This window comes from Elephantulus edwardii, unplaced genomic scaffold, assembly GCF_000299155.1.
Source record: "Elephantulus edwardii isolate Elephantulus edwardi_28Jun2011 unplaced genomic scaffold, EleEdw1.0 scaffold00310, whole genome shotgun sequence".
NCBI classification, from domain to species: domain Eukaryota; kingdom Metazoa; phylum Chordata; class Mammalia; order Macroscelidea; family Macroscelididae; genus Elephantulus; species Elephantulus edwardii.
This window is the reverse complement of record NW_006400060.1, coordinates 111799-121962: the sequence shown is the minus strand read 5'-3', so window position 1 is coordinate 121962 and position 10164 is coordinate 111799. Positions and strand designations below refer to the sequence as shown.

Below are 10164 nucleotides of genomic sequence, written 5' to 3'. Positions count from 1 at the left end.
CAGTGACTGGGATAATTGGGATGGGAGTGTCAGAGGCAGTGCGATTGGCACAGGACAGAGCGGAGTTTAGGGCTGTTGTACATAGGGTCGCTACGAGTCGCAGGCGACTCGACGGCACATAACAACAACAACAAGCATAGAACAAGTGCTTGCAAGATGTCCACTAAGATTTCAAAAGCATCATGCCGGCCTGTCCATTGAGAATGGCAAATTTCCTTCAGTTCATTACCCCTTTCTTCACTGTTCTGAAAAAGGCCAGAAATTACATTGACAAGTTCTAAAAGCAGTTGTGGTGATCGATGGAAGAACGAACAAACTTCCTCAATTGTTCCCAGTGCAACAGATACTCTCATAACAGGTACAGATTTTGCCAACCACATATTTAAGGCACAGGAAGAACAGAGTGTGTAGATGGCTTGAGGATATTTTTCTAAAAGTCTAGAAGCGACAACCTTCATCTTTGAAGAAAATCCACTGGACACGATGTAAGCCTGGCCACGACAGTACTCCGTGTTTAATCCCCATTTCTCAGTTATCGTATTTATCGTAGTGTGAAATTTCACAGCCACAATCTCCACATCAGCTTCGTAAAGAATTCCTCTCTCAGATTATGAGATTCATCCACAAATCTCACCAACACAGGTAGATGCTCTTCCCCTGCTATGTCCACCACATCATCGGTGATAATGGAAAAGAAATGGGAGTCTCTCACTTCCCTGAGAGTTTCTTCCCGAATGCAGCTCTCACATATCTCGAGCATCTGTTTCTGCTGGGTTTTAGAACAGAACAATGTGTTGACAGCTGTTGTTTCAAAGCGACTTCTCAAAACCTCTTCACCAGAATTTATATCTGGCACTCCAGCAGAGCTTGAAAGTTATCAGGAGTAAAGAAACCATCTGGGATTTCATTAGTTTCATGACCATCCAGAGGTATGTTCTGCTTTCCCATAAGAATCAAAATTTCAAATAAAGACTTTAAGTATTCTTTGTTTTCCTTCTCTTCAAGGGTTGAAGGCAAAATGTCTTCATCCTGTTCTTCACCACCTTCTTTTGCACTGAGGTTCTGAACATTGCTGTTGTTTGTTTCTTTATGTGTTTGCTGTTGTTCAGAAGTTTCATCAATTTTTTTCTGTTTCATTGTCTGATTTCATCTTCACTCAATTCTTTTATTCGTTTTCTGTGTCCACTATGTGGATTGCTCAGATGACTGGTGAGATCAAATATTGTTGGTATAGCATTATCTCGAAGAACTGTCCTATAAGGACTAGTTCTACAGATCATAGAGGTCTCAAAGTGTTTGGTACATAACCGATAATGTTTATTAAGCTGATCAGGTGTTTTATCTTCTAAGTCAGCTCTCCTACAATTCTCCACCCACTTCTGGCATCTGGCCGGATCCCGTGGGAACCTGAAGAAGGCCAGGTCAGACTGCGTGCTCTTCCACGAGCAGTTGGTGGCAGCACAGAAGTTCGGCATCATCGCCCACCCGCCGGCCGGCCAGCTCTCCCCTCCCCGCCTCCTTAGGGCCTGGTCATGATCTTCTAAATCACCTTCTATGCAGCAGAGAGCTAGATAATGAACAAGAATGACAGAAGAATTGAAGTCATTAAGTTGTGGTGTTTAAAAAGAGTGCTGAATATCACATGGACTAAGAGAAAAACAAACTTATATGTCCTGGAAAGGGTGCGGCCAGAATGCTCTTTAGAGGCAGGGATGACTAAGCCTCATCTTTCATACTTTGGACATGTAGTTAGGAGAGAATATTCCTCAGAAAGGAATATTATGCTTGGAAAGATGGAGAGTCAGTGAAGGAGAAAAAGACCCCCAATGAAATAGATTGACACTGTGATTTCAGCAATGGGTTCTAGTGTGTCAGAGATGGAGAACATGGCAAGTATCCAGTTGGCTGTTCATAGGACCTCTACCGTCATACTCTACTTGATGGCACCTAAGAGCAACAACAATAGGGCCTCCACTACAAAAAGACTGATAACCCAATTACAAAATGGGAAAAAGACAGGAAAAGACTCATCACAAAAGAGGACATTTGGATAGCCAAGAAATACATGAGGAAATGTTCAAAATCACTACCCATCAGAGAGATTCAAATCTAAGCAACAATAAGATACCACCTTACTCCAGCAGCAGTCTCAAAATTAGACAAAACAGTAAACAATAAATGTTGAAGAGAACGCAGAGAGAATGGAACTGTAAATTGGATTGTGAAATGGTACAAATGCTATGGAAAGTGATTTGGAGTTTCCTAAAAAAGCTGAACATAGAAATCCTATATGACCCAGGTAGTCCACTGCTAGGAATATGTCCCAAGGAAATCAGAAGTGAGATGTGAGTGTACATTTGTACAGTTTGGACATTTGTTCATAGCATTATTCACAATAGGAAGAAAATTAAAGCAGCCCAAATATCCATCAATGAATGAATGGGTTGAGAAATTGTGGTACATTCACACAATGGAATAGTACACAGCATTAAGAAGCAACAATTTAGTAAAATATTATATCATTTGGAAAAGAATAGAGAGCATTTTACTGAGTAAAATATCTCAGTCACATAATGATAGATATTTTATAAGGTCACTATTGAGAAAATGGCAAGGTAACTGAGTAAGATATGTATAAATGTTAAAAAGGGAAAGGAGAAAAGAGGGGCAGATAAGGTGAAGGGGAAAATCACTGGGATATCCATGGTTAGTGGATGGAGGGAAGTGAAGTAATAGGAAAGATTCAATGCAGGCTTGAAAAGATGGAGTGATAATAGGCATACAGCAATGGTAATTCTATTAAATATAATGTATATGAAAGACTATATGAAATACGAAGCATATGTAGAAAATATTATGTGTATCAATGATTATATGCAAAATAATAATGAAAAAGAATACCTAACCTTTTTGATGGTGTGATGCATTATGTGAAAGGTTTGTGGTTCAAATTCTATCAGTAACTCCATAAGAGAATGAAATTTAAATCCTACAAAATTTGATAAAGGATTGCTATGAGTCAGAATCTGTCTTCTTGAACACAGTGAGTGGGTTACATTTTTTAAAACCTTTTAAAAAATATTTGAGACTACATATCAGAAGATTAAATGTGTTTGTTCTTTCTTGACCTTGCGTTTTTGCTGTGAGGCATTTATCCTAAGGAAATAATTAAGAATGTGCAAAAGGATATAGCTATAAAAGCAATCACAGGAATAAAAATTGGAAGCAACTAAATATCTAGAATTGGAAGTGGATTAAATAAAATATAACATAGATATAGAATAGAAATTTGTAATCACTAAAAAATTCCGTTTTTAAATTTAAAAATGTTTGTGATATCATACTATTAAGTTAGTAACTAAAATATGAACCTGTGAATATAGAGAAAGAGTCCAATTTCATAAACAAAAGTTTATGAAAAGATTGGAAAAAATAACATTTAAATGTTGTTGTTGTTGTTAAGTATTGTCAAGTGGCCTGTGACCCACAGCAACCCTATTGTACAGCAGCTCTGAACCCTGCCCCATCCTGAGCAAGTCTCACTAATTCTCACACACCAACCCTCATTGCCCCAGTTACTGTATCAATCTATCTTATCTGGGTTCTTCCTCTCCTACGCTGTCCCTCCACCATTCCAAGCATGATATCCTTCTCCATGGACTGATCTCTCATGGCCACATCCTCAAAGGATGTGAGATGGAGTCTCAAAATCCGGGCCTCCAAGGACAGACTTGGTTTTACCCTCTCCAAGACAGACCTATTTATTTTCTTGGCAGTCCATGGTATGTTCAAGACTCTTCCGGAGCACCACAATTCAAAAGTATATCATCCTTAGCCATTGTCCAGCTTTCTAAAGCATAACAAGTAATTGTGAAAAATCATGGCCTGGATTAGGTGCACTTTAGTCTCTAGACTGACATCATTGCTTTTTCACACTCTGGAGAGGTCTCTAACAGTAGATATTCCCAATGCAATTAGTCTTTTAATTTCCTGACTGTTGTGTTAAGAGTGTTGTTTTTGGAGCTGAGTAAGCTGTAATTGTTAACAAACTCAATCTCTTCTCCACCTATCATGGTGAGAATCTTTGCCTCCTTGATGCTGAGCTTCAACCCATATTGAAGACTACAATCCTTCATCTTCTGCAGCAAATGTGTCGGGTCTTCTTCAGTTTCAGAAAGCAAGTTTGTGTCATTTGCATAATCTAGGTTGTTGATGAGTCTTCCTCCAATCCTAATGCCACATTCCTCCTCATAAAGCTCTGCTTCCCGAATGATCTGTTCTGCATTTTATAGAATGAAAAGGTATAGAGACAAGATGCATGCCTGATGCACTCCTTTCCTGACACACTCTTTTCCTGATTTTGAACCATGCAGTATTTCCCTGCTGTTTAGGGGACTGCTTCCTAGTCTAAATATAGATTTCACATGAGCACAGTCAAGTGTTCTGGTATTCCCATTTTCCTCAAGATTAGCCACAATTTATTGTGATCCACACAGTTAAATGCCTTTGCATAGGCAATGAAACACAGATAGACAATCCTCTGGTACTCTTTGCTTTCTAACATTGACAATAATGTCTTAGTGACAAGATCTTTTCTAAATCCAGTTTGTGTTTCTGGTAGTTCTCTGTCAATGTACTATTCCAGTTGTTTCTGGATAATCTTGAGCAGGATTTTGCTTGTGTGCGATATTAGTGATATTGTTCGATAATTTCCACACTGTTGGGCCACCTTTTTTTGGAAGGGGAATAAATATGGATCTCTGCCACTCAGTTGGCCAAGTAGTCGTCGTCCAGATTTCTTGACATAACTTAGCACATCCTGGGCGGCATCTGTTTGTTGAAATATGCAATTTGGTGTTCCATCAGTTCCTGGGGCTATATTTTTTGCTAAGTCCTTCAGAGCAGCTGAAACTTTCTCTTCATCACCATTGCCTCTTGCTCATATGTAGTTTCTTGAACTTCTTTTGTGTCAGCAACTTCTTTTTTTGGTACAGTGACTCTGTATACTCCTTCTATTAAAACTTCCTCAGTCATGCAATATTCTGCCCATAACATCCGTAAGTATTTTGCAATTATTATCTTTAGGTGGCGAGATGAGAAATAATTTTAACTTTTTTTTTTCTTTTTAGGCTTTTACATCTTTTCCAAATCCCATACAGTGAGTATTTGCTACTCTTATAAGTAGAAAAAAAAAACAACACAGAAACTCATAAGACATCTAAGATTGTCTTTGAAAGTTAGTCTTTGATGGAATTCTTTTTTTTTTTTTTTCCATCTTCCATTTAAGCACAGCTATTTCCTTCAGTAAATGAGGGAACGGGGAGATATTTTACTGTCTGGTGGTAGGAATTAGATAATTACTAGTTTTACTACAGTGTGTGGGGAATATCCCAAAATGAAATAATCCCAGTTATTGACCCTTCTTGGAAACTCTTCATGTTACATTTTCTTACGGTTTTGTAGGATGTAAGTCATGTATCAACACAATTCAACTATTTAAAGTGTGCAACTCAATTAAGTCTGAATTAACACTGAATTAAGTCAGAACTGAATCCATATAAACTCAGAACAACATTATACTGCCAGATTCTTGTAACCATTATCATTATCTGTTTCAAAGCATTTCAATCACCTCATGAAGAAATTTCATACCTATTCACTGTCACTTTCCATCCACTCCATTTATTAAGCCTCTGGAAAGAGGCTTAATCTAATTCATGTCTCTATAAATTTTTCAATTCTATACAATTCACGTTTCATTCATATTGCCTCATATTTTGGACTTTTTAAAAAATAAAACAATAATATTTTATTGTGTTTATCTGGGATTCTGTTGTTGTTGTTTATCTGTTTTTCAGTTGATGGACATTTGAGGTTGGGTTTTTTCTGTCTTTTCATTGTTAGAAATAAATAATACTGCTATCTGGTGGCCTAGTGGCAAGAAGCTCCATTGCAATCCCAAACGCACACAATTGGAAACCTGTGGGAGAAGAATGGTCAATCTCCTCCCATACAATTAACTGCCTCTGAAAACCCAATGAGAGGTCAGCTATGGGTAGGTTCTGACTCTATGGTACAAAAGAACAACATGATCATTTATCAACAACTTTTTGTGTAAAAATAAATTTTTTGTTTTTCTTGGATACATAAATAAGACTGGAAATCCTGGGTCACAGATAACTGAAAAATGGATGACATTTGAATGGCCAACAGACACAAAGAAATGTTCAAAATCACTGCCAATAAAAGAGATGTGAACCAAAACCAAAATGAGATGCTATCTCACTGTGGTAGTGGTGGCAAAGTTTAACAGGACAGCAAGCAATAAATGTTGGAGAGGATTCAGAGAGACAGGAACTCTCATACACGGTAGGTGGGATTATGAAATAGTACAACCACTCTGGAAGGTAGTTTGGCATTTCCTCAGAAAGCCAAATATAGAAATTCCATATTACACAGCTATTCCACTGCTGGGAATATGTTATTTGTTATGTGCCATCGAGTCCTTTGGGACTCATAGTGACCCTATGTACAACAGCCCTAAACCCTGCTCTGTCCCATGCTAATCTCACTGTCTCTGACACACCCACCTCGATTACCCCAGTCAATGAATCAATTCACCTCATAGAGGGTCTTCCTCTCTTACGCTTCCCTCCACCCTCCCAAGCATGATGTTTCTCTCCAAGGACTGGTCCATCCTTGCAACATATCCCAATTACATAAGACGAGGCCTCAGAATCCTTGCCTCCAAGGAACCGCCCCTTTTAACCCTCTCCTGGATGAACATATTAGTTTTCTTAGCAGTCCATGATACATTCAATACTCTTCTCCAGCACCACAGATCAAAGGCATCAATTCTCGTTCTAACGTCCCCAGTCATTGCCCAGATCTCTGATGCATAGCAAGTGATTGCAAAGACCATGACCTGTATCAGGTGCACCTTAATCTCCAGAGTGGCACCATTGCTCTTTAGTACTCTGGAGAGGTCCCTACCAGCACATTTTCCCATTGCAATGTGTCTTTTAATTTCCTGGCTACTGGTGCCAAGAGCTTTGACAGTGGAGCCAAGCAAACTAAAGCTGTGAACAATCTCAATCTCTTCACCATCCATCCTGATTCTACCAACTGGCCCAGTTGTGAGAATCTTTGTCTTCTTAATATTGAGCCTTAATCCATATTGAAGGCTGTGGTCCTGCTGGGAATACACTCTGAGAAAATTAGAACTGAGATAGAAATGGAAGTCTGTACACCAATGTTCATAGCAGTGTTATTCATCATCACAATAACATGGAAACAGCCCAAATGTCCAACAACAATGGAATGGATTGAGAAATTGTGGTACATTCACACAATGGAATACTACTATGCAGCATCAGGAGCAACTATTTTAAAAAATTACTACAGAGATTCCAAGATGGTGGCGGTGGAGAAAGCAGCGTGAGGAGCTGAAGGAGCAGCAAAATGCATTGGAACAGACCACTGGAGAGACCATCATGGCACACAGAGACCAATGGGCACAACGTGGACAGTAGGAATTTGAATCAGAACTTTTATTAAAATAATTCATTTGAGAGCTGCAGGAGCATTGAACTGCATCTTGGGCCCTAGCCAAAGATGGAAGCCACCAGCTGAGCTGCTGTGGGATCCATCCACCAGGAAAAAGAAGGTTAGTGGAAAATTGACTGAGTTCTCTTAAGCCCCACAGGTACTGAGTGGGTCTGTTGGAATTTGACTGAGTTTTCTAGTGCCCCTGTAGACCACCCAGGATGGGGCAGGCCAGTAGGAATTTAACTGAATTTTCTTGGCATCGCCAACTGCCCGGCAGAGCACCAGGGATGAGTTGGCCTTTGGGAATTTGGCTGAGTTCTCTTGGACCCTCCAACTGCCCAGGATATGATGGGCTGTTGGGGATTTAACTGAGTTTCTTTGGGCACTGCTGACTGCATAGGAGAGCTCCAAAGGGTGAGCAGGCCAGTGGGGATTTGACTGAGCTTTCATGGACATTGCAGACCAGTCAGAGGCAAGTGGGTCAGTGGGAATTTGACTGAGTTTTCTAGGGTCCAGCTGGACCCATGGCTCTTAAGGTGGTAGAGGTGAGGGCACCTGGGAAAGGGCAACTGGACAGGGACTACTGAGCGAGAGCTGTTTGGTGGAAGATGAACAGCAGGAATTTGAGTAGGGACCCCACTCGTGAGCACATCCAGATAGCTGAAATTTGAGTGCAGTCCCTGCAAGTGGCCGATCCTCTCCTATGGTTGTCTCACCACCCTCATGCCTGCCCTGCCCCCCATTCGGCTTTACTTGTGCCTGCACATCCAGTCAATCAACTTGCCTTTAATTCTGAGACCCTTAATCTAACTAATCTACAAGAGGATGCTCTCACAGGCCCTGAACTGAGCTTTCCCTTGAATCAGGAGTTCAGACGAAAACACAGGTGGGATAGCCGCCCAAGTGATTTCTAGAGCATTGTCTTCAGATCAAGAACCTATCAATGTCTTGAAGAGAGCAAGCTATCATACACACTACACAAGCACAAAGAAAGATGTCACCCCCAAAGGGTGACACCGTATCAATGGATTTCCTGAAGCCAAAAAGTCTGATGGACCTTTCTGCAAATAATTTAAAAAAACAATGATTGAATATTTTCAATGGATGAAAGAAAAACATGAAGAATTACAGGATACTGCAAACAAAAACCAGGAGGATCTTAAAAAAAATCCAAAACAATGCAGATAAAACAAATGAGGTATTAGAGGCACTGGAGAAACAAGAAACTATGATCCAAAATATGAGGTCCAATGTTTCAGATGCTGTCAACATGATGGAGGGACACATGAGCCGAGTTGAAGAGATACAACACAGAACCAGTGAAATGGAAGATAGAATAGTCATCACTGCTAGAGAAAAAAGCAGAATCAAAAAGGAAGGAAAAAGAAGAAAAACAACGGATAATGCGGGACAAGAGAAATAACATGTGCATCATTAGAATCCCAGAACAGGAAGAAGCAAGTAAAGGCACCAAAAAAGTTGTGGCAGAATTACTAGAGGAAAACTTCCCAGGCAGAATGAAGAATGAGAGAATATATATTCAAGAAGCTGAGGGAACACCATATAGAATAGTCTCCCAAAAGAAAAACACCAAGGCATATCATAGTTAAATTTGCCAGAAACAAAGATGAAGAGAGAATTATGAAAGCAGCAAGGGAGAACACAGAATAAGGGAGAGCAGATAAGATTAAGTGCCTATTTCTCAGCAGAAACCATGCAAGCAACAAGAAAGTAGGGCATATATCAAACACTCAAAGAACACAACTGTTAAACCAACACTACTGTACCCAGCAAAATTATCCATCAAATATGAAGGAGAGATCAAGATATTCCCAGAAAAACAGAACCTAAGAGAAATTATATAAACAAGACCAGCATTGCAGGGAAACTGAGAGATGTCCTTCTTAAAGAAGTACCACAGAAAGCAGCATAGATCAAAGTAACTAGCAACAACACCAAAAAGAACTCAACAAAATGATAGCAATAAAACCCTGCTTTTCAGTAATCACACTGAATGTCAATGGTTTGAATGCACCACTGAAGAGAAGAAGAATAGCAGATTGGATAAAAAAACCCCAAAATCCATCAATGTGCTGTCTACAAGAGATACACCTGAAAAATGAAGATGAAGAAAGACTGAAAATAAAGGAATGGGGGCGGGGGGAAATATACCAAGTAATGGCAACCAGGAAAGAGCAGAAGTAGTGATATTAATCTCCGATAAAATAAATTTCAAAGCAAAAACTATCACAAAAGACAAGGAAGGTCCTAATGCTTAAAGGGTCAATAGAACAAGAGGACATAACAATATTTGTGCACCAAATGAAAGACCTGAAAAATATATTAAACAAACATTAACAAAATTGAAAAAGGTAATAGAGAAGACTATGATAGTAGTGGGAGACTTCAATACATCACTCTCAAGAAGAGATAGAATTACCAGGAAAAAACTCAACAATGATGCTCAAAAATTAAACCATACAATAAACCAACTCGACCTCATAGATATTTATAGGCTAATGCACCCCCCCAAAAAAACACAGTATACCTTCTTTCTAGTGTTCATGGAACATTCTTCAGACTGGATCACATTTTAGGTGACAAGGCAAGCATCAA

The 10164-nt window shown here is 39.5% G+C and overlaps 1 pseudogene; it reads right to left on the bottom strand.

Moving 5' to 3' along the window:
* The window catches only part of LOC102853309, a 5053-nt pseudogene extending 3578 nt beyond the window's left edge, over window positions 1–1475 (bottom strand).
* Between the last annotated feature and the right edge of the window lie 8689 nt (window positions 1476–10164).